Source organism: Lissotriton vulgaris, chromosome 6 (assembly GCF_964263255.1).
Source record: "Lissotriton vulgaris chromosome 6, aLisVul1.2, whole genome shotgun sequence".
Lineage (NCBI taxonomy): Eukaryota > Metazoa > Chordata > Amphibia > Caudata > Salamandridae > Lissotriton > Lissotriton vulgaris.
This window is the reverse complement of record NC_141694.1, coordinates 1,127,216,681-1,127,237,174: the sequence shown is the minus strand read 5'-3', so window position 1 is coordinate 1,127,237,174 and position 20,494 is coordinate 1,127,216,681. Positions and strand designations below refer to the sequence as shown.

Here is a 20,494-nt window from a genome sequence, read left to right as displayed (position 1 = left end):
TGATGCTCTGTTTTTCGCCATCACAAGAAGTTTTCCTCCGCTCCTGATGGATACGGCAAAGGTTGCTGCAGGGCCTCAAAATGGCGTCTGGGCCCTTGAAAGGCGGGTCTAGGCCGCTGGAGTAACTTTGTCCGAAATTGCAACTCGGGCGCTTGCCCACCTGGGCGCAAGCCCCCACCATCGACAAAACATCCCCTCGACTTTGAAGATTCTACCAAAGTCCCAAGAGCCCTCGGCCCCTTCAGGCTTCCGGTGAGGAACAGCTGCATTGATCTCAAATGAAATAACCACGGCACAGCAACAAGATGGCGGTGCTCTCGTGTCTGCATCAGCTTCCGTCTGAACCACCCAGGAACATTATGGGCTAACGAACTCGAGCAAGTTCCGGCTGAACATCAACATGACCCGGTAAGAGAGACTTTACCCCCTCCCTCTCTTGATTGACGGTCCACACCACCAGCCCCTTTGTTAGCACAGTTTTCTTTTGGACTACCGAAAGGGACTCTGGTCCAACCGCCAATTGTCGGGGATATTTTGCCCCTGATGCTACTTCCGGACTAAACCGGCCTCGCCCAAAATGGCGCTGGTATCAATGGAACTTACGGGTGCCTCATGGTGTTCCTTAGCTAATGAAACTTGATGTACTAAGATATATATGTATATATATGAACCATTGCGCACTCAATGTTAAAGGGAGGAGGGTGCACTTGGCAAACATTTAAGAAGAGGTTCTGTAAAAATGTTGATTTCAATGAACAATTTATTTTTGATATTTGTTGTAACTGATACATAACGTCGCTCATGATGCACGCCCGCGGTTTGCATTTAGGAAATATGATTACGATGAGCTTGACTGTGTTTCCATCTATGAACTGAAATGCCCCTGATTCCTTCGTCACGCAATGAAATGTTTTTGGTTACTTACAAATAATTAATTAGACCTTTTTACATGTTCTTGTACTACAAAATAACCCCCTACTGTATGTGCTTCCATCGACGACATGTCAGGCCAAAATATGAATTGCGCTCTCACCTTTTACGTACTGAATAACTCTACAAATAAAAGTCTTAGAAGCTATGGATAGGCTCCGCGTACTTTTGTAAATACGGGTATCGGTGGGAGGGTTTTTCTGTGCGCAACTGTTCTGCTCTCTTTTTAAGGTTATCCGAGAAATGGTTGTTCGGCCCTGGGTTGATGGTCAAAACGAAGGTATGATACGCTGCTTATGAAGAAGGACCTCGACTTCAGAGAATGGGTAAAGTAAAATGGTGTGATTGATAAATTGCTATAAGGATATGGTGGTCGAAGGTACTAAGGTACAGGGTTGAACGAAGAACTGGTATGCCTTAAGAACATCACAGCTTTGGGAATGATTTTGGGACCCCGATGACCGGATACATCTACGAAACCGGGTACCTCGCGCTAGGCACCTCTGATTCCTCTTTTTAGCGTTTTTCACTACACACGATCCTTAACGCCATCCTCGAACCTCCCCATGAACCACCTATCACATTGCCTGCCCCCATGACTTTAAGAAACCAGAACCCTAAGGGATTATATCCCGAAGAGACAAGTACGAGTATGTGGTAAGTAAAGGATTTTCGTGCCCTTACATTTGATGTGTTCGAATGTTGTCCCCCTACCTCCCCTTTTTCTCCCCCTTTTTCCCTCTGCAGGTTACATCAGAATCCCGATTAGAGTATCATAAGGGATCTGGAACCACGTCACGCCCGATGCATGAAGACGGACTAGCGCTACAAAATGGCACAACAAGGACGCTCTCACGACCTTTTTACCAAATCTAACGCTTTTCTGTCCCAAAACCGCATGCTTCCCTCCTCCTAACACAGACCCGAAACGTCTAACGTTGGGTAACGCACTGAATAGCCCAAACAATACACGGTCATTCTCTATATCACACGTGTACTGTTCGGCCTATTTGTCTCTCTCTCTCTCTCTCTCTCTCTCTCTCTCTCTCTCTCTCTCTCTTTCTCTCACTCACTCTTCCACCCCTCCACACTTTCCCTCTTCCTAGCAACTGGCACCTAATTGGCGAACCTGGTGCACCTCCTGATTGGCCCCAAATACCACAAGTATTTGTGCAAATCTGTCCTAAATAAAATTGTATTGGTACCACGTTACTACCTCTCCTTTTCTACTAAAATATGGATGAAATATAAATTGGCCGATAGGAAAGGGACAGGTAAGACGACTAAGGTTCCCTAAATTTGACCCACTCTCAGGGAACTCTTTGTCAGTGGCTCCTATGATAAAAATGTGTCTGTGGTGATGCGACCATCCCCATTGAAAATTGTCTCCGTACCCCAAGCTGTAAGAAATGATCGAGACACCCCCATCTACCCAAAATGCCCCCAGTTAGGTATCCATCAGATCCCTCCTTCCCCGAGGATAAGTTTAATAATTATTGCAAACCACCCCCCCCGAGTTTTTGTAGTAACCAGGTTGCGAGGATTTATATAGAAAGTTAGAAGGATGTGTGCAAAGTTGAAAATTAGATTGAAAAACGAAAGAACTTGTTGCAGTAGGCATGGTTGAAAATAAGATGTTTTTATGTAATGCAGACTCGTTTAGCCTATGTTCATCCCTCAGAAGGATGCTTATCAGACTATGGTGAATAGCACGTTGCACTTTTTGTAAAATACAAGGCCCTGAAGACCAGCCTAGCCTTTCAAGACTTGTACTAGGGAAATGGGTCTCTGCCAGAAGAACTGACATCTACTATACTAGACATATGACAAATGAACGAAATAATCATCAAAGCGCCAAAGAATTAGCCAGCGAAAGGAAATTGTAAGGAATCCAGCAAACCCATCATCAATTGTTTATACGTTAGCCGCAAGAATCTCCAATGTAGCGAGTGCTTACCCCAGTTGCTTGGTGTTGGGAGAGAAATAGACTTATGTAATTACCTTTTTCTGCAAAATCTCTAAAGACTGTCTTTTCAAAACTCATTTAAGGGTATCACTGTCGGAGGAGAAAGAGACCGGATGTGGGAGCACGCGGCCTGACTGCGGATTGTGGAACGTCAGCAACGGAGGCCAAGGCGAGACCACGGCAGTAAGGAGTCGCAGGACGGGGCACTGTTTCAAACAAAGCTAAGGAAAGGGCTGACCTGAAGCCCCTGCTCTATGATCAATGTGTGCCAAAAAGCCCCCGCTCTCTGAACATGGTCTCGGACTCGCCTGACGCAAAACTCTCCGCCTCCCCCTGATCTGTTCCCGACTTGGCCTTGCTCCATCCCCTCTTCCTCCGACCTACCATAAGGACTGTTCACACCCGCACCTTTCCACCCGAACTCCCAAGTTCCTCCAAATCCTACTGAGCTACCCAGAGAAGAGTACTCCCTACGTCAGAAGGGAGGGAGCTCCGACTAAGTAGACCACGAACTGTGTTAAATCCCAGAACGGTGACCTAGAACTCCACCAAGGGTCGCCCCCGAAGAAAAGATAAACAAAGTCTGTGGTTCTGCCCGCTACCAAGCACCTTGGAGATGATGGAAGCAACAGGAAATGCCCACCACAGAGACTCAAGAAACGAACTGATCTCACAATTACCCCCAACGACTCGATCCACATGAACATTTCTGTTGATAGGTAATCCAGGTGTTCAACAGTGCCGACAGAAGACGACAAAAGGACAACGAAGAACTCTGATATTTTTACTGTATCTCCTTTCTCTCCCAATCACCATTGGACTGACTATGCACCCACCGTATACAAAAAGGACTTATTTATATGATAATTTACCAGTTCTTATTCTATGATCTGTACCCAACACCCTCGCTACATAATTCTAGTCTGATATTGCATAACGATGACTTTTTCTGCAACCAACTTAACGATGGACCCGCCTACTAAATGATGAGATTTTTCAATATGATGTTTATAATGTGATGTTTATGTACAATTCTTTCGCCTAAGTCCCCTCTCCCTTACTTATGATCGCTGCATATAGATGTAGATAGGAAATAGGCCAGCAAGATGTCTTGGAAATGTTAAAGGGAGGACTGTAGAAAATAAATACAAACTTGGTGAACATTATCTGCGCCATCTTGCCCCTTTTCAAACCCATTCATGCGCGTAAGCGGCAGCCATTTTGAATGCCATGGCCTCCCTGCCCCTTGCTGATAGCCAGCGCGTCTCTCTCTCCCTTTAACCTCGCAAGCATCCCCCGCACACTGACAAACCCCCGCTCTCTCATGCCTTGGGTCATAAACCCCTCTTCAGCGCAGCTCCACCACTGAATCCCATCCTGTTCCCAGCGCGACACCTCCCCTCATTCCTTTCATGGCCTCAATCCCTTTTGATGCAAAACCCTTTTCCTGTGTCCCCGTTTGTCTTCCCTGTTCCCAGGCCGCCACCTGGCTCTGCGGATACTGTTTATTACCTCGTACAGTAGGAAGTTTCCCCTCCCCATCAAAAGACCCCCGAACCGATCAAAGCCCCCACCCCATGAGATCCGACCAAACCCCATGCATTCCGTGAATCGGCGGAATGCCCTGCTGTGCGACAACCATCACCTGTTGTGACCGGGGTGGGGAATCCAACTGTAAATGTATGTGGGAACGGGTCTGAAGGGGAGATTCCGAGGATGTTCTTTCAAGTATTAAAATATTACGAGAATGTGTTATGTGCAATAAAGGTTGTAAACCCTAGTATAAGAGGCCAGGCCTCAGAGATGTGGTTAGAGCACCTCGTGACGATACTTGCTGTCTGAATTGATGTGTTCTCCTCCGGAGAGAATAAAATCCTCGTTTCCCGCCTTCCAGTCTCCAGCGCCTGCTTCTTCATTGATTAATATTGGTGGGTCATAGAGGCGATACCGCCGGGCAACATAAAAGGGTCTTTGGTTACCGGTTGTCTTTGGAACCCTTTTTAACACAAACACCACCAGCTGGTCTGCACCACCAAAAAGACAACTTTCAAGGAACGACTGGACAACAACACCCACAACAGCAAGGAACTCTTCAGCTTCGTCAAGGAGTTCTTCAACCCCAACGCCGGAAACAACAACATCGCACCCTCGCAAGACCTCTGCGACTCACTCGCCACCTTCTTCCACCACAAGATCGCCGATATACACAACAGCTTCGGCACACAGACCACACACCCAATCACTGAACCAACGCCCCCCACCACCACCCTCCACAACTGGACCCCGGTCAGCACCGAAGACACCACCCGCACGATGAACACCATCCACTCCGGATCACCAACCGACCCCTGCCCCCACCACGTCTTCAACAAGGCCGACTCCATCATGGCACCCCAACTCCAGGATGTCATCAACATCTCCTTCAACACCGCCACCTTCCCGGAGAGCTGTAAGCATGCCGAGATCAGCACCCTCCTGAAGAAACCAACAGCGGACCCCACCGACCTCAAGTACTTTCGCCCCATCTCGCTCCTCCCTTTTCCTGCCAAAGTCATCGAGAAGACCGTCAACACACAGCTCACCGCCTTCCTTGAGACAAACGGATCCCTCGACCCTTCGCAGTCCGACTTCCGAGCCAACCACAGCACCGAGACCGCCCTCATCGCAGCCACCGACGACATCAGATCCCTGCTCGACAACAGGGAAACAGCGGCCCTCATCCTCCTGGACCTCTCCGCAGCATTCACCACTGTCTGCTTCCGCACCCTAGTACAACGCCTCAGCAACATCGGAATCCAAGAGAAGGCACTGGAGTGAATCATCTCGTTCCTCACTGGAAGAACCCAGAGAGTCCGCCTCCCCCCATTTAGATCCGAGGCCACCGAAGTCATCTGCGGTGTACCACAAGGATCCTCACTCAGCCCCACCCTCTTCAACGTCTACATGAGCCCCCTCGCAGCCATCGCACGCCAACACAACCTTAATATCATCTCCTACGCCGACGACACCCAGCTGATCCTCTCCCTCACCAACGATCCCCACCGAAACCAGGAAGACAGTCACCCAGGCACTCGTCACCAGCCGACTGGACTACGGGAACACCCTCTACGCGGGAACCACTGCCAAACTACAGAAAAAACTCCAGCGCATACAGAACGCCTTCGCACGACTCATCCTGGACATCCCACGATGCAGCCACATCTCGACCCACCTGAGAGACCTGCACTGGCTCCCCGTCAACAAGAGGATCACGTTCAGGCTCCTCACCCACGCACACAAGGATCTACAAAACATGGGCTCGAAGTACCTCAACAACCACCTCACTTTCTACACACCTACCCGCCAGCTCCGATCCGCCAGCCTTGCCCTCGCCGCCATACCACGCATTCGCAGAGCCACCGTTGGAGGAAGGTCCTTCTCCTACCTGGCGGCCAAGACATGGAACTCCCTCCCCATCCACCTACGGCTGACCCAGGATCATCTCTCCTTCAGGAAGCAACTTAAGACCTGGCTCTTTGAGCAGTAATGAATCCCCCCCCAGTGCCTTGAGACAATCCTGGGTGAGTATAGCTCTATACAAATTGCCGATTGATTGATTGATTGATTGATACACACAACATTTTACAAGCTGATTTTTTTTGATGCGCCCCCCTCCCAACCCCACCAAACCCGCACCCAAAATCCCCAACCTCCCCCCACCCACCCTGAGACACCACCACCCGCTGACCCAGCCCCCCCCCCCGCAGCTAGGTAATAGGACCGAAGTCCAAATGATGGAGAACTGGTGTGCGCCAGGATCCCCCTGGAGTTGCTGCCGATCTACTTGCACAGGGTCATACCTGGAGAGGTTGCCTGAAAGACACCAGAAGAAAGAAAAACTAACAATCATCAACCCCCCAAATGGGCATGCCCCCGCTGAAGTTTAAACAAAACAGTGAGAAAAAGAGAGAGGAAAAGAATGCAATCCTAAAAAAATTCTAGATTGAGTCCAGAAACCCCTTAGCCTGTATCTCTGACTCAAACAAATTGTTTGAGCATGATGAATGATTTTGAGTTTAGATGGATACAGCAAAACACATGTGCCCCATTAGATTGGAAGGGGGCGATCAGCTGCAGGAGCTGCCACCTCCGTTCAACTAAAGTTGGGCAAAAATCTGGAATGACAAACAATTGGCACCCCTTCCCCGATCTCTGTCTGTCCAGCCTTGCTAAATCATACAGCTTCTCTCTGGCCAAGAAATGAGGCAAAGAAATTAAAATAGCCCGAGGTCTATTAGATGTTTGGCCAGAGTGTTGTTTAGGTTTGAACGGAAACCGGTGGGTGCGCTGAATTTCTATTTGCCAGTCCCATTCCTTCACTTCAGGGAATGCTTCCGTGAATAGCTCCACCACAAATCGGCGAATATCAGTTCCCTCAATGCCTTCTGGAACCCCCAGAATCCTTAAATTGTTTCTGCGGGCCCTATTTTCCATGTCCACAAGCTTCCATTGAACATATCCCCTATATGCTTGGATTGCCTCAATAGCATTCCTCTGGGTAGACATGTCATCCTCCAAAGTCGAAATACAAGTTTCTGCTTCGGCTACCTTAGATGCAGTTTCTGCACAGGTTTTAATAACTCTCCGGAGTGAGTTCTGGACCCTGCGGCAAGCCGCTTACGCACAGGCATTTTCCTGGCGGGTCTCTTCCCGGTGGGCAATGATTGTTTGATAAATTATTGTCAGAGTCATTTCACCGGGGGTGGACCCAGGCTAGGGTCAGAGATGTTAATGCCTGACTCTAAAAGGTTGGATTGAACACCCGGCTGCGTTGTATATGAATAGTCCCAGGCTAAGGAGCCAGTCACCTGATCCGGATCTTGAGGCAGTTTACGAACTGTAGATAGAACATTTGAGATGGCCGCAGAATTCAAAACCTCATTTGTGTGCCAGTCCCCTGTGACACTATCTTCCTCGTCCGTCCAGTTCCTTTCTAAGCCATTATCGTCCACCGATGATCCAGTGTGTTCCGATAAAGAAAAAAAATTATCACCGTCTGTATCCCCATCAATATTTATTGAGGCTGGTGGCAAGGGAGCTTGCATTACCTCTACATCTGTGTGGACACTATGTGGCAGCAAAGAGAGTGCTGCAAGGGAGTCTATAAATGTGTGTTTCTGAGGAATCTGTGCCGAAGGGACTACATCTCCCAGAAGGTCATGGGGCTGTGCAGATAAAGCCATTGTGGATTCGATGCAGGTCAAAGTTCCAGAATTATTAGCGTCAGACACCCCGACTCTGTTTGTACAATGCCTACTGAGCCCCCATTTATAACATGTAGCGGGACGACTACAGATTGTGTCTTAGAAACAACATCCATCTTACCCGCTGCAGCTGTGCGGGCTTTAGTGGATGTTGTAGCTGTAGGCTGTCGAGTCTTCGCTGTCGCTGGGCTGTGAGGGGTCTGAGGCGTTTTATTAGTACTGGCAGCCCGTGTCTGGAACATTGCAGGAACTGGTACAGTTTTGATGTTTTTAAGATTTTTGCTAGGTGGAATATCTGCCTGAGCCTTCTTTGCGCTGTCAGCTAAGAGCGCCGCCTGTGTGGACGGGGGCTAAGGCACCAGAGGTTTTGCGGGAATCCGAGGCTGGTTTTTTGTTTGCCCCTTCAGCAGCATCACAGCGTTTTTCGTGCAGAGCAGATGGAACTGCTGAAGCCGCCGTGTGAGAACAAAGCCGCTGCAGAGCAGACGCCACGGAGCCGGGATCAGCTGTGAACGGCGGCGTCGATTACTCACTGGCAGCCACAGCATCCCGCTATGAACAATAAGAGAAAGAAAGTCGTTTTTCGAAAGCTGTGGGTTACATCAGTTTAATCCTCTCGTTTATGGGCTATTGCACCGGCAGGGCATTCAGGAAGGGAGAAGCGCTGCGACTAGTTTACTCGGCCAGAATAGAGGCCGCCATCTTGCCCACTTCGAAAAAGAGCTCCACTGGCTCCGTCCAAACACTTCCATATGTTTCTATACAGAAAGCACTTCACCCTTATCACTGATCACTAGGCGTTCCTCACAAGTTTAGGAAATCCAAAAGCCAAGATACCCCTTCACATCGAGAGGTGGGGGTTGCGATTGCAAGAGTATAATTGCACTATTGTGCATGGACCAGGGAAGATGAAAATCCGGCGGGCTATTTTTCATGTGTACCATTGCAGTGTCACAGCACAACCTGTAAGGCGGCTGAGGGTATATATTAACTTCATAGGCAAGTCAAGCATATCTATAGAACAAATTCTTGCTGCTAGGTGCTCCGAACAAATATGCTTGCCCTCAAGCGCATTGTTACACATCAATCCAGTGGTGTAACACAGGCCCCTGCAGCCCTTGCCATGCAGAGGGCCCCCAAGCTCCAGGGGGCCCCCTCAACAAGGTACTCTTGCCTGAGGGCCCCTCCACGTACCTTGCAGGAGGGCCCTCTCAAGTTTTCTTACACCAGTGCATCAATCCTGGATGATACATACTCAACCTCTTGGGAAGTTTCTGTTACTCAAGAAGGCATTATATTACAAGGTTCGAGAGTTGTCGTTCCCGAGAGTCTGAGACAACAAGTCATTTAACTAGCCCACCTGGGTCATCGTGACATTGTCACCACTAAGAGAGCTCTCTGAGACCAAGTGTGGTTCCTTACCTTGATGAAAGAGTTAAAAGCTGAAAGAGAAATAAAGGACTGCGAGTTCTGCATTGTTGACAAGGTTTCAGATTGCTATGTGTGACATTGTCATACTTTCAGTGTAATTATGATTGACATTTCAATGACTGTGAGTGACACATTCCCGCGAGCAAATTCAAGCAATGAAGATGAGGGAAATGTATAAATATAAGAAATTACACCATTTGTGAAACGAAAAGAAGATCTTAAAACTACTGCAAAGCACCAAAAATGCAAGGGCACTCCCTGGAGACATGATTGCGTTAATGGGCTGCCATCCTCCTACCGCTTCCTCAACACTCTCGCGGGCAAAAGCAAGCAGTGCAGTCCATGGAAAAAGAAACATATCAGAAATTACACTCATTTGAGCATGAGAAACTCTAGATCATAAAACTGGTGCCAAGCACCTGATCTTTGCAGCATGCATTTTAACCCTCTGTGCTAATTCATGGTGAGTCAGAACTGCAACTATACAAAAATCTGATCTCTCTCCACCAGCAACATTAATCATTAGTTAACTTTGATGTTTTTATTGCTGCACGAAAACTGCAGGACCCACAAGTAACACTCCAGCAGGAGCTTTTACACCCATAAGTTATGTCTAAGCACAGCACCTCCTCCCAAGCTCAGCCGCAAGTGTGGATTAACCACAAGTAACAAAGGTATCTCTGTGGCAAAAGCAATAACCCACTGAGCTAGCTACATAAAATACATTTTGGTGATATCAATGTACACGTTCTTTGCAGCAGGAATGTTAACCCTCTGCACTACAATATGGAGAGTTTGAGACTACTCAAAACGGCCAATAGAAAAAAACTCTGATCTCTCTCCAGCAGGTCTTTCACTTACTGGGAAAAATGCCTACTGCCTCGGGCATGTGCGGCACACTATACGTGCTTTAACTTAATCAACGTCAGCTATAAATACGACCAGCCCCCTGCACAGAGGCCGTGCAAAGCGGGCGCTGCTAATTCACAAAACTGTTTTTTACTAACTCCGCCATTAACCCCTTGCGTGCGGCTGCGATTCTGTGCCTGTGTGGCGCTTTTAAAGAGTGGGCGGGTTCATGACGGCATCCAGCCGTCATCAGCACACTCCCACTGTGCTGCATGACGGACGGGGCCGTCATCAGCAGGCAAGGGGTTGAAGTTTGAAATATGTTATTCCTTGCTACCTCCCCCAGCTGCACAGACACCTGCATGTTTCTTTCACTACTTCAATTTTTGGTTGTTTCAAGCTCCCCATACTGCGCTTTCACATTAATAGAGTTGTTGCACTTTTCTTTAGACAAGCCTTGTCTAACTCACTCAACAATATGAATATTAAACATCAGTTAAAAGTACACTTGGTGTTGTCCAACGCTTCATGGCGCACTGTGCAGCCCTTCGTGCTTAGAAATCAATTCCCAATTTCCATGCCATATTTAAATTACATTTAAATTAAATTTAAAAACAGAAGTAGAATATTAGAATTTCAGTTGTGGAACACCTTAGAAATAGAGGGCAACAGACTTTCATAGTTTGTATTTATTTATTTATTCATGCATTTTTGTATAGAGCAAACCTTACCCAGAGGTGTCAGAGCACTTTACAAAAGTAAAAAGTACATTACATAAGGAATGAGAGTAGCATGGAAGTAGGTGCAACTACTTATACAAGGCATTCCTGCTTGGGAACACCCAGCCTGAATACATTATACCTGACCCAGGTATAATGTGATGGAGGGCTTTACAACATGACGCACCTCCCTAAATGCGTCACATTGTAAATTGGCTTCAATTTTTATGCCGCTGATGAGTCATAAAAGTGACGCAACGGTGGTGCAAAAGTGTTGTAAGGGGCTTTAAATCTGTCCTTTTGTATTCACCTTTTCGTGTATCCGCGAATTTTCAATTGAGGACATGAAGGGGCAGATTTACAAGCCCCTTGCGCCACTGGTGCGTCACTTTTTGTGACGCACCAGAAGCACATTTTGCGGGCCCATAATTACAAGGGCATATAAAAAAACTGCGTAACTTTTTCTATCTTTGTAAATACTGTCCCTTTACACGCAGCACTTTCCATGAAAGGAGCGTTCCATGCGTGTTGCTGTGGGTGTTCCCACGCAACAACCATTGAACCTGACACATTTCCAAATTAGTCTGAATGCTGTGCCTCTCCAGGGGAGGCGTAGGGAGGAAAAACGAGGAGAAATGTATTCATTTCTCCTATTTTTTTCCCATTTCTATGCGTGAGGCATTCTGCAGCACACATAAAAAGAGGAAATCAACTCTGGTGATTGTTTATGTACAGGAAGGTGTTCCTTGCTGCACATAAACAATCAGTAAAACAATGACATTTTGCACGTTTCTATATGTGCTAATGCAGCACACATAGAAGTTGTAAAACGCCATTTCTGATTGTTTATGTGCAGGAAGGGAAACCTTCAAGCAGGCGCAGGGTTTTGACGCAGCATTGCCCTGAAAGTGACTGAGTGAAATCTCATAGATTTCACTCAGCCACTTTCTGGAGGCGTTCCTGCGCAGGAACGACCCCCCTGCGCAGGAACGCCTCCTTATGGCGCAGTGCTTTACAACGTGACGCATCTCCTAGATTTCACTCAGCCACTTTTAGGAGGCGTTCCTGCGCAGGAACGCACCCCTGCGCAGGAACGCCTCCTTATGGCGCAGTGCTTTACAACGTGACGCATCTCCTAGATGCGTCACGTTGTAAATAGGGCGCATTGTTTGCGCCGCAGTTGCGTCAAATAAAGTGACGCAATTGCGGCGCAAAGAGGCGCAACGGCCTCATAAATCTGCCCCTAGATGTTTTTTTATATTTTCTGTAGAAAAACAAGTAAAAGCAGAAGCACCCAAAACATATGTGAGAAGAGGGTGCTTAACGATCTGTGTCTACTTTTCTTAAATATTTGCAGAAAATGTATTTTCAAGAGGCATGAGCACACGAGCAAGCAGTGAACAAAATAGTGCACATCTCAGTGCGCATGCGCACATGCAGCTGGGGGGCTTTCGGAGAAGGAACACATCATAACCCACTTTCGAACATAATTCATTTCAAAAGTCACATTGAAAGCATTTGTAGGGTAAAATCAATGAGTGGATTTTCGATTTGTTTCTATTATTCGCCTATCGAGGAATGCCTCTGTATTAAGAGTATCAAAATAGGTATGCCAGTAACTTTCGAAAGAACCCGAACTGTAATCAAAAAAGTAATTTAGCAAAGATTTGTATTTAGAAGTTTGCAAGACGGGTGTTTTGCTGCCCAGTTAAGCTCTACTAAAATACCTAATTCCAAAACAAACCTACCGGGCCGTTCGTTCTCTATTGTGGTGAATATCTTTCTCTGAGTTGTAACATGGCTGCCGCTGTTGGGCTAAGAGCATCCATTGATCTTCCATTCTACTTGAGATGCTAATATATGTAAATAAAAATCACACAGTCTACTGGGAACCCGAAGAGAAGCAATTTTGCTGAACATCTTCCATTCACATACATAAACAAAAGAAAAAAAATACTTTTTAGACTCCAGCTAAACAATGGAAAGTGATGTCAATTGACAAATTGCTCGCACTAAGTTTCCCAAGATCTTTCTACGCTGAGTACTTTATGGGTGCTTAGAAAGAGTATCGTCAGTGAGGTTGATCCTTACCTGTTACTCCTCCGGGAGAAACAGAACATGATGATAGGACAGGGATGAGTTCATGATTACTCTATCCAGTCCAAAGGTGCTTAACAACCGCCTTTGGATTTCCTTTCTGATTCACGCTGACGATCGCAGTTAAAGGTTAAAATAGATAAATCTATAGTTCAGAAAACGTGTAGAAACATATCGTTCAGTTCACTTCGTTAGTGTGGATATGTGTTTGTACGTAAAGTCTGCAACAGTAAATTAATTGATCCGATTTTCAGATAGTGACGGTGGTGAACTACGATTATTTAGTGATGTCATAGGCAGATTAGGATTTAGTATTGGTTTTCATGTGATATAAATTGATGTTAACTAAATTAAATTCTCCTTTCCTCACAAACGAAGGTGCCCCTGTTTAATGTAACTGCCGCTTATGTAAATCGCTCCAAAACCTTGGGGTTGAGTTTTCGCTATTTGAAAACTGCACACACAAAACAACCAAGCATTTCCAATGCAATAGGTCTCACATTCACACCAGTTTGTGCTATTTCCATTGTAAATGACAATGCGTTTTATTTATGTTTTGGGTTTTAACCGCATGCGCGCTAGCGGAATTCCGCTCGCACGCTGGGTTTTTAAAAAACGCACTTTACGTGACAAGCTGGCTCATCATCAGCGTGCGAGGAGGCTACGCCATGACGAGCCCAGCTCGTCATCAGCGTCGAAGGGGTTAAAATATAAATAAAAGGCATTATCATTTACAATAATAATAGCTTAAACTCGCGCAAATGCGAGACCTATTGCATTACAATAAAGGGCCTTCTCAACCTCTTATTAGATTGTAAATATCCGAGGAAGAGACTGGCGTGCGATGGCTTCAAGTAAAGATACAAAACTGCAGGACCCACAAGTAACACTCCAGCAGGAGCTTTTACACCCATAAGTTATGTCTAAGCACAGCACCCCCTCCCAAACCCAGCCGCAAGTGTGGATGAACCACAAGTAACACAAGTATCTCTGTGGCAAAAGCAATAACCCACTGAGCTAGCTACATAAAATACATTTTGGTGAATGCAATGTACACGTTCTTTGCAGCAGGCATGTTAACCCTCTGCCCTACTATATGGAGAGTTTGATACAACTCGAAACGGCCACTAGAAAAAAACTCTGATCTCTCTCCAGCAGATCTTTCACTTACTAAGAATTAGTCAGTGCTGGGAAAAATGCCTACTGCCTCGGGCAGCTTTGAGCTGGTGCCAGTCTGTGGAGTCACAATATCCTGGGCTAAAACAGACAGTATGTCCATGGCCACTGCCTTCTTGGCTGTGATGTTAGACCCCCGACCTGCACAAAGAGACCTCACGAAAAAAAGTGAGACACTGACAGTTCCTGCCACTCATGAGTATCGAAGACGGACTCAAGTATGGATCGTGTCTACAGTTCTGCAAGGAATACACACGTTTGAATAGTAATTCTATGGCAGGACGGAGGCTCCGATTATGCTGTCTCATTTCTTTACTGAAAATTACAGCAGCCAATAAGAACACAGTAAAGAAAACAAAAAACTACATTTCCCATGAGCACCTCAGAGGACCATAGAGGTTAGGTAGTATAAAGGTAACCATAGAGGACAACACTTCCTCTTTCTTTGCTGCTCAGCAGCCAGGTAAGTGCACTTTTCTATATACTTATGGTGTTGTTCTGTTAACGCTATTGCTTGGTATGCGCTACTTGCCTTTGTAGTTCGCCGCTTTCGACCGGCAGCTTTTGTCAACCGCATGCGCAGTGACTGTTGTTGACATTCTGCTCCGGAATCTTTTTCGAGTGCGCAGTGTGAGCGTTTTCTCCTCAGGAGATACAATATAGCGGCTTCTACAGCCTGTGCCCACCTGCCTGGTCGTTTTGCCTCCTTCTACGCCCCTATTCAACATAGATAAGGAGTTGTAAAATCGTGCATAGGCTTCGCCTAGAGTGTTTTTTGGTTTAAAGCAAGCCCTCCCTCCACACTTAATATTTCTGGTGCTTCTTGCATTGTTTTTGGCTTGCTTTGGGGTTACACTCCCCCTGCATTGCCCTTTGGGTTGTTTATATTCTTCTACTCCTCTTGTGAGCATTCTCCAATTTTGTTGGCATAATGGGAGACTATTATGAAGGTGAGGAGTATTACTGTGACGATGAGGAGCCCCCGGGCTCTGTGGATGCGGACTATATGGGTCAGGCCTTATTCCACGCCATTGCCCCATTGAAGAGGCATTTGTCGGACTATGCCGCTCAACCGGGTGGGCTGCCGCCTTCCTCTGGGCATTCCAAAAAGTCTCCTAAAAATCCCCATCATGAGGATTTTGTGAAATTGGCGAAGACCCTGTCCAGTTCCCATCCTTCTAAGAAGTCTGCGAAGTCTGTGCCAGCGCCCCAGGATTCTCCCTCGGATTCTGACTCCACCACCGCGGATACCTCGTCCTCTGATCCCGTGGTTCCTCCGCCGAAAAAGAAGGCTCGTAAGGGGCACTTTGTTGATGCCCCTTCTCAGCCTCAAGTTCTTACTTTCGATCCTTCAGACATTATTCACCCTAACTCCACAGCCTGGCTTCCCTCTCCTGAAGTGGCGGACTATGTGCAAACGCATATTCGCCGTCCCTTTGATAAAGATGTTCTGGCCCAATTGCGATCGGAGTGTCCCCGCCCGGATCATTCCGATAAGTTGGCAGATACACCTGACGTTGACCCCACCATGGTGACCTACATGAAGAAGCATTCCAAAGGTCCAAAGAAGGGTCTGGATAGGTCTTGGAGGTCCTGTCAGGACAAGATGTTAGACCTTCTCGGTCCGCTGACTAAGATTCTTGACTTGGCGTTCAGAGCGAAGCAGTCTGATACAATCATTGATCCAGATGAACTGGTGGGCTGGTCCCAGAGGGCTATCTGCATGCTGGGCAATGCGAATTGCGCAATTTCATGTGAGCGAAGCCGTTCAGTCGTCTTAAAGCTGGATCCGAAGCTGACTGATTTGGCTCCCTCTGAATCTGGTTCCCTGGCCCAGGGTTTACTTTTTGGTCATCCTTTTCTTAAGGAACTTACTAAATTTGTGGCCACCTTCAGTGGCCTGGACAAGGCACAGTCCAACTTATGTCGTGCTTTCCGCCCGGTTTTTGGACGGGCCGGATGTTGGGGACGTTCGTCTGGCCGGGGAAACACCCAGCAACATCAACGCGGTGGCCAGTCCCAGAGAGGTGGTTCAGGACAGGATTCTTACAACTCAAATAAGGCCAACTTCTATCCCTCTCGCAAGGGGAGAGGACAGTTTAAAAAAGGTGGTTACGGCGGATCCCAAGATGGACGTCACGATTCCTCAAACTCAGGTGAGCTTGATTTTGGCATCAGAGGTTGTTCTGCGGGGCAGGTTGAGGTTTTTCCTCCACAATTGGCAGCTAATCTCAAACGATGCTTGGGTGTTGGAGACGGTGCAAGGTTACAGAATCGAGTTCTACGACCACCCTCACCAACACCGCCCTCCTTTACCCCTTGTTTTTTCCCAACAAGATCGGGTGTTCATCTCTGAGGAAATCGATTCACTTCTAGCCAAAGGGGCCGTCGTTCCCACTGCTCTCCATCCCAACGGGTTCGTTAGCACTGTTTTTCGAGTGGAAAAAAGTGTGGCGGTTCTCGCTTGGTCCTCAATCTGAAGGACTTCAACGGCGGGGTGGTCTACCGCCATTTCAAGATGGAGGGCATCCATCTTTTAAGGGACCTTCTCCTGGAAGGGGACTGGATGGTCCACCTCGACCTGAAGGACGCTTATCTGTCGGTTCCAATTTACGGGCCTCATCGCCGCTTCCTTCAGTTTTAATGGCTCGGGAAGTGGATCGAGTACGCTGTCCTCCCATTCGGTCTCACATCAGCTCCATGGTGTTTCACAAAGCTTCTGCGTCCAGTGGAGGAGTCTTTGCGAGCCGGCGAGTATCGCTTGATTGTGTACCTCGACGACATTCTTCTCATGGCTCAATGCCCTCTCCTTTTGCAGACCCATTTACTCTGGTCCATAGAACTCTTACAATCTCTCGGTTTTATTGTGAATTCTCAGAAGTCCACTTTCCAACCCTCTTGGACTATAGACTTCCTTGGGTTTCGGATTGATTCGGTTTCTTGCCAGCTCCTCCTTCCTGGTCAGAAAATCAGAGCCATCAAGAGAGAATTGCGGATGGTTCTGTCCAAACAGATGGTCTCTTTGAGATCGGTGGCTTGGATTGTGGGTCTTTTGTCCTCTTCGATTAAAGCGATCTTCCCAGGTCCGTTGCATTACTGGGCTCTTCAGCGCCTCAAGATCAAGCATCTTCAGAAGGGTCTTCGCTATTCCGATCTTGTTCCTCTTTCGGAGGACGCTCGCTGGGAGATGTTATGGTGGCTGGAACACATGGAGTCTTGGAACGGTCGTGCACTGTTCGGGAAGACTCCGGATGTGCTGATAGAATTGGATGCGAGTCTTTGGGGTTGGGGAGTCCGGTGCGGTCCTGTTGCAACGGGGGCCGTTGGTCCTAGGAGGAGTTGACTCTTCCCATCAATTGCTTGGAGCTTCTAGCGGGCTCATTCGCAATTCGTTGTCTTACCCCTCAGGCGTAGAATTGTTGCATTCTCCTCCGCAAGGACAATATCTCGGCGGTGCGCTACGTTAACAAACTGGGGGTTACCAGGTCCAAACTCCTAGCGGAGATTGCGAAGGACTTTTGGCATCTTTGTCTGCAACGACAGATCACAGTTATTGCAGAGTACGTTCCTGGTCGCGACAATCAGATAGCCGACGGAATTCTCGCCATCTTCACCCTCGGGTTTTTCGGGCTTTGACCCGGATTTGGGAACGTTGTCACCTGTTTGCCTCTCGCCTCAACAAACAACTTCCCCTATTTTACAGTTGGCGCCCGGACCTGGAGACTCTTGCCACGGACGCCTTTCTCCAGTCTTGGCCTCCTCTCCTGTGTTATGCCTTTCCACCCTTTGTGATGATTCCCAGGGTTCTGGCACGCACGAAAGTTTTTCTGTCAGAGATCATTCTCATCACTCCTCTTTGGAGAGCCGAGGCTTGGTTCCCAGTTCTTCTGGAGATGAGCTGCTCATCGCCGATCCTTCTTCCACTCAAGTGGAACCTGTTGCTGGACCCTCTTCTGGAGCCTCACCCTCTTGTGCTTTCGTGTCATCTCCGTCTGGTGGTGTGGCGGATTTCGGGGGTCGCTGGCAAATCCCAGGCCTATCGTCAGACGCTGCCAGATTTATCAATGAAGCTTGGGCTCCCAACACACACAAACGTTATGCGTAGGCTTGGAAACGATGGTGTGATTGATGTTCACAACGGTCAGTGGATCCCGCTTCTGCGGATGTAGCTTTGGTTCTGCACTTTCTTGCGTCCATTGCTTTATCTGGGTTGGCATACAGAACTGTTAATAACTTTTGTTCTGCCAATTTGGCTGGGCATGTTTCTGTTGATGATAAGCCCGTTGGGGAATATCCTTTGGTTTCAAAATTACTCAGAGGCATTCGGATGGTAAAACCTCCTTGTCCTCAGTATGTCGCTTTGTGGGATGTTTCCGTTGTTCTGCGTTTCTTGGAATCGTGGCCTTCCAATTCCTTGCTGACTCGCAAGCAACTGTCTGCCAAACTGACTATGTTGTTGTGCCTGTTGTCCTGCAAGCGTGTTTCAGATGTTCGAGCTTTGGACCTTGTTGGTCGCACGTTCTCCCCGGAAGGTGTTTCCTTTGTTCTTTCTCGTCGTACCAAATGTAGGGGCATATTACCAAGGGCATTATCGCCGCATTAGCGGGACATTTTTCAGCTAATGCGGCGATAATTTTATCGCCCTATTACCAAGCTGTCACTAACACCAGTTAGCGACAACTGGTAGGCGATAGCGGGCATTTAGGGGCCCACTTTGCATGTCAGCGATAATTATCGCTAATGGCATGCAAAGTGGGCGTGCCAAGATGTTAGCGACTGAAAACAGTCGCTAACATCTCTAACTCCTATTAACAACTTTTGGAAATATTTGTGCTAAGCGCAAATATCTCCAAAAGCTAACGCCTGCTAAAAGCAGTTCTTAGCCATGTTATCCAATGGAAGGTGGATAACATGGCTAAGAGCATTGTCACGATAATGCATGAATATCGCTGATTTTTCAGCGATATTCATGCATTTCGCAGGATTTTTACCACTTTTGAGATAAACCTTGATAATATCAAGGTATCTCAGCGGTAAAAATCCTCGGTGCTCGGCGATATTTTTTTCCCGCTAACCAAGCAATAGCGATAATTATCGCTATTGGTGGTAATATGCCCCTCAATACTTCTTTTGTGACTTACCCTTCTTTTCCACACAATCCTAATCTTTGTGTGGTTCAATGCATCAAGGATTATGAGGTGAGTACTGCTCCTTTTCGCAATGATTTACAAGGTCAGCTTTTAATTGCTTTGCAAAAACCTTTCAAACCTGTGACTCCAGCTACTTTGGCGAGATGGGTGCGTTGGCTCATGTTGGAGGCTGGCATTGACGTCTCCCTCTTTGGTGCTCACTCTGCACGGGGGGCCATGGCCTGTAAGGCTTTTTCCTTGGGTGTCAGTCTCCATGATATCATGAAGGCCGCTGATTGGTCTTCAGAGTCTGTATTTAAAACGTTTTTTTTCAAAGCTATTTTAGATGTTGCTTCTGTTGTGGTGGCTAAGCTTTGAACAAGCATAATCGGAGCCTCCGTCCTGCCATAGAATTAAAAATTTGCTAACATTCGTGCCAAGAATTTTCAATTCTATTAAGGACAAGAGGTGAGGATTGTCCCACCCTTATTTATATTTGCATTGAATTATTCATTGTCATTGCTTTTTGTGCAATTGTATTATGCTATGCTTCAAGCTGTTCTATGCCTTATTTTTTTTCCCTCCCTATTTGCTTTTTATTCCTATTGAGCTTTATGGGTGTTCTGTATTACGGCTCTGTTTTACTTTTCAGGTTCAGAACCTAAATGAGGTGCTGTTCAGTGTTCCACCTTTCCTGGAGCTGGTGCTTTGCACTGTGGTTCTTCGACTTCAGTCTCCTCGTTCTGACTTCTGGTGGATTGTTCTTCGTGGCCTTCTTCATGGTTCCTTTGGACTCTGGTGACTTTATATTTGTTAAACTCTTCTGGACAAAGAAAGAGGAAGTGTTGTCCTCTATGGTTCCCTTTATACTACCTAACCTCTATGGTCCTCTGAGGTGTGTAGGAAGCTGGCTACCTGACTATGGTTACCCCAGATTTTTTTGCCTTGTGTTTA

At 47.1% G+C, this 20,494-nt stretch overlaps 1 protein-coding gene and 1 non-coding gene across 2 annotated transcripts in view; one reads left to right on the top strand and one right to left on the bottom strand.

Moving 5' to 3' along the window:
* Positions 1 to 20,494, bottom strand: part of LOC147708533 (uncharacterized) — a 561,724-nt gene that overhangs the window by 204,893 nt on the left and 336,337 nt on the right. The window lies entirely within an intron of this gene.
* On the top strand, positions 13,207 to 13,340 carry LOC147708535 (U8 small nucleolar RNA). The gene has a single exon (XR_015297115.1). It is a non-coding gene; the product is annotated as a U8 small nucleolar RNA (small nucleolar RNA).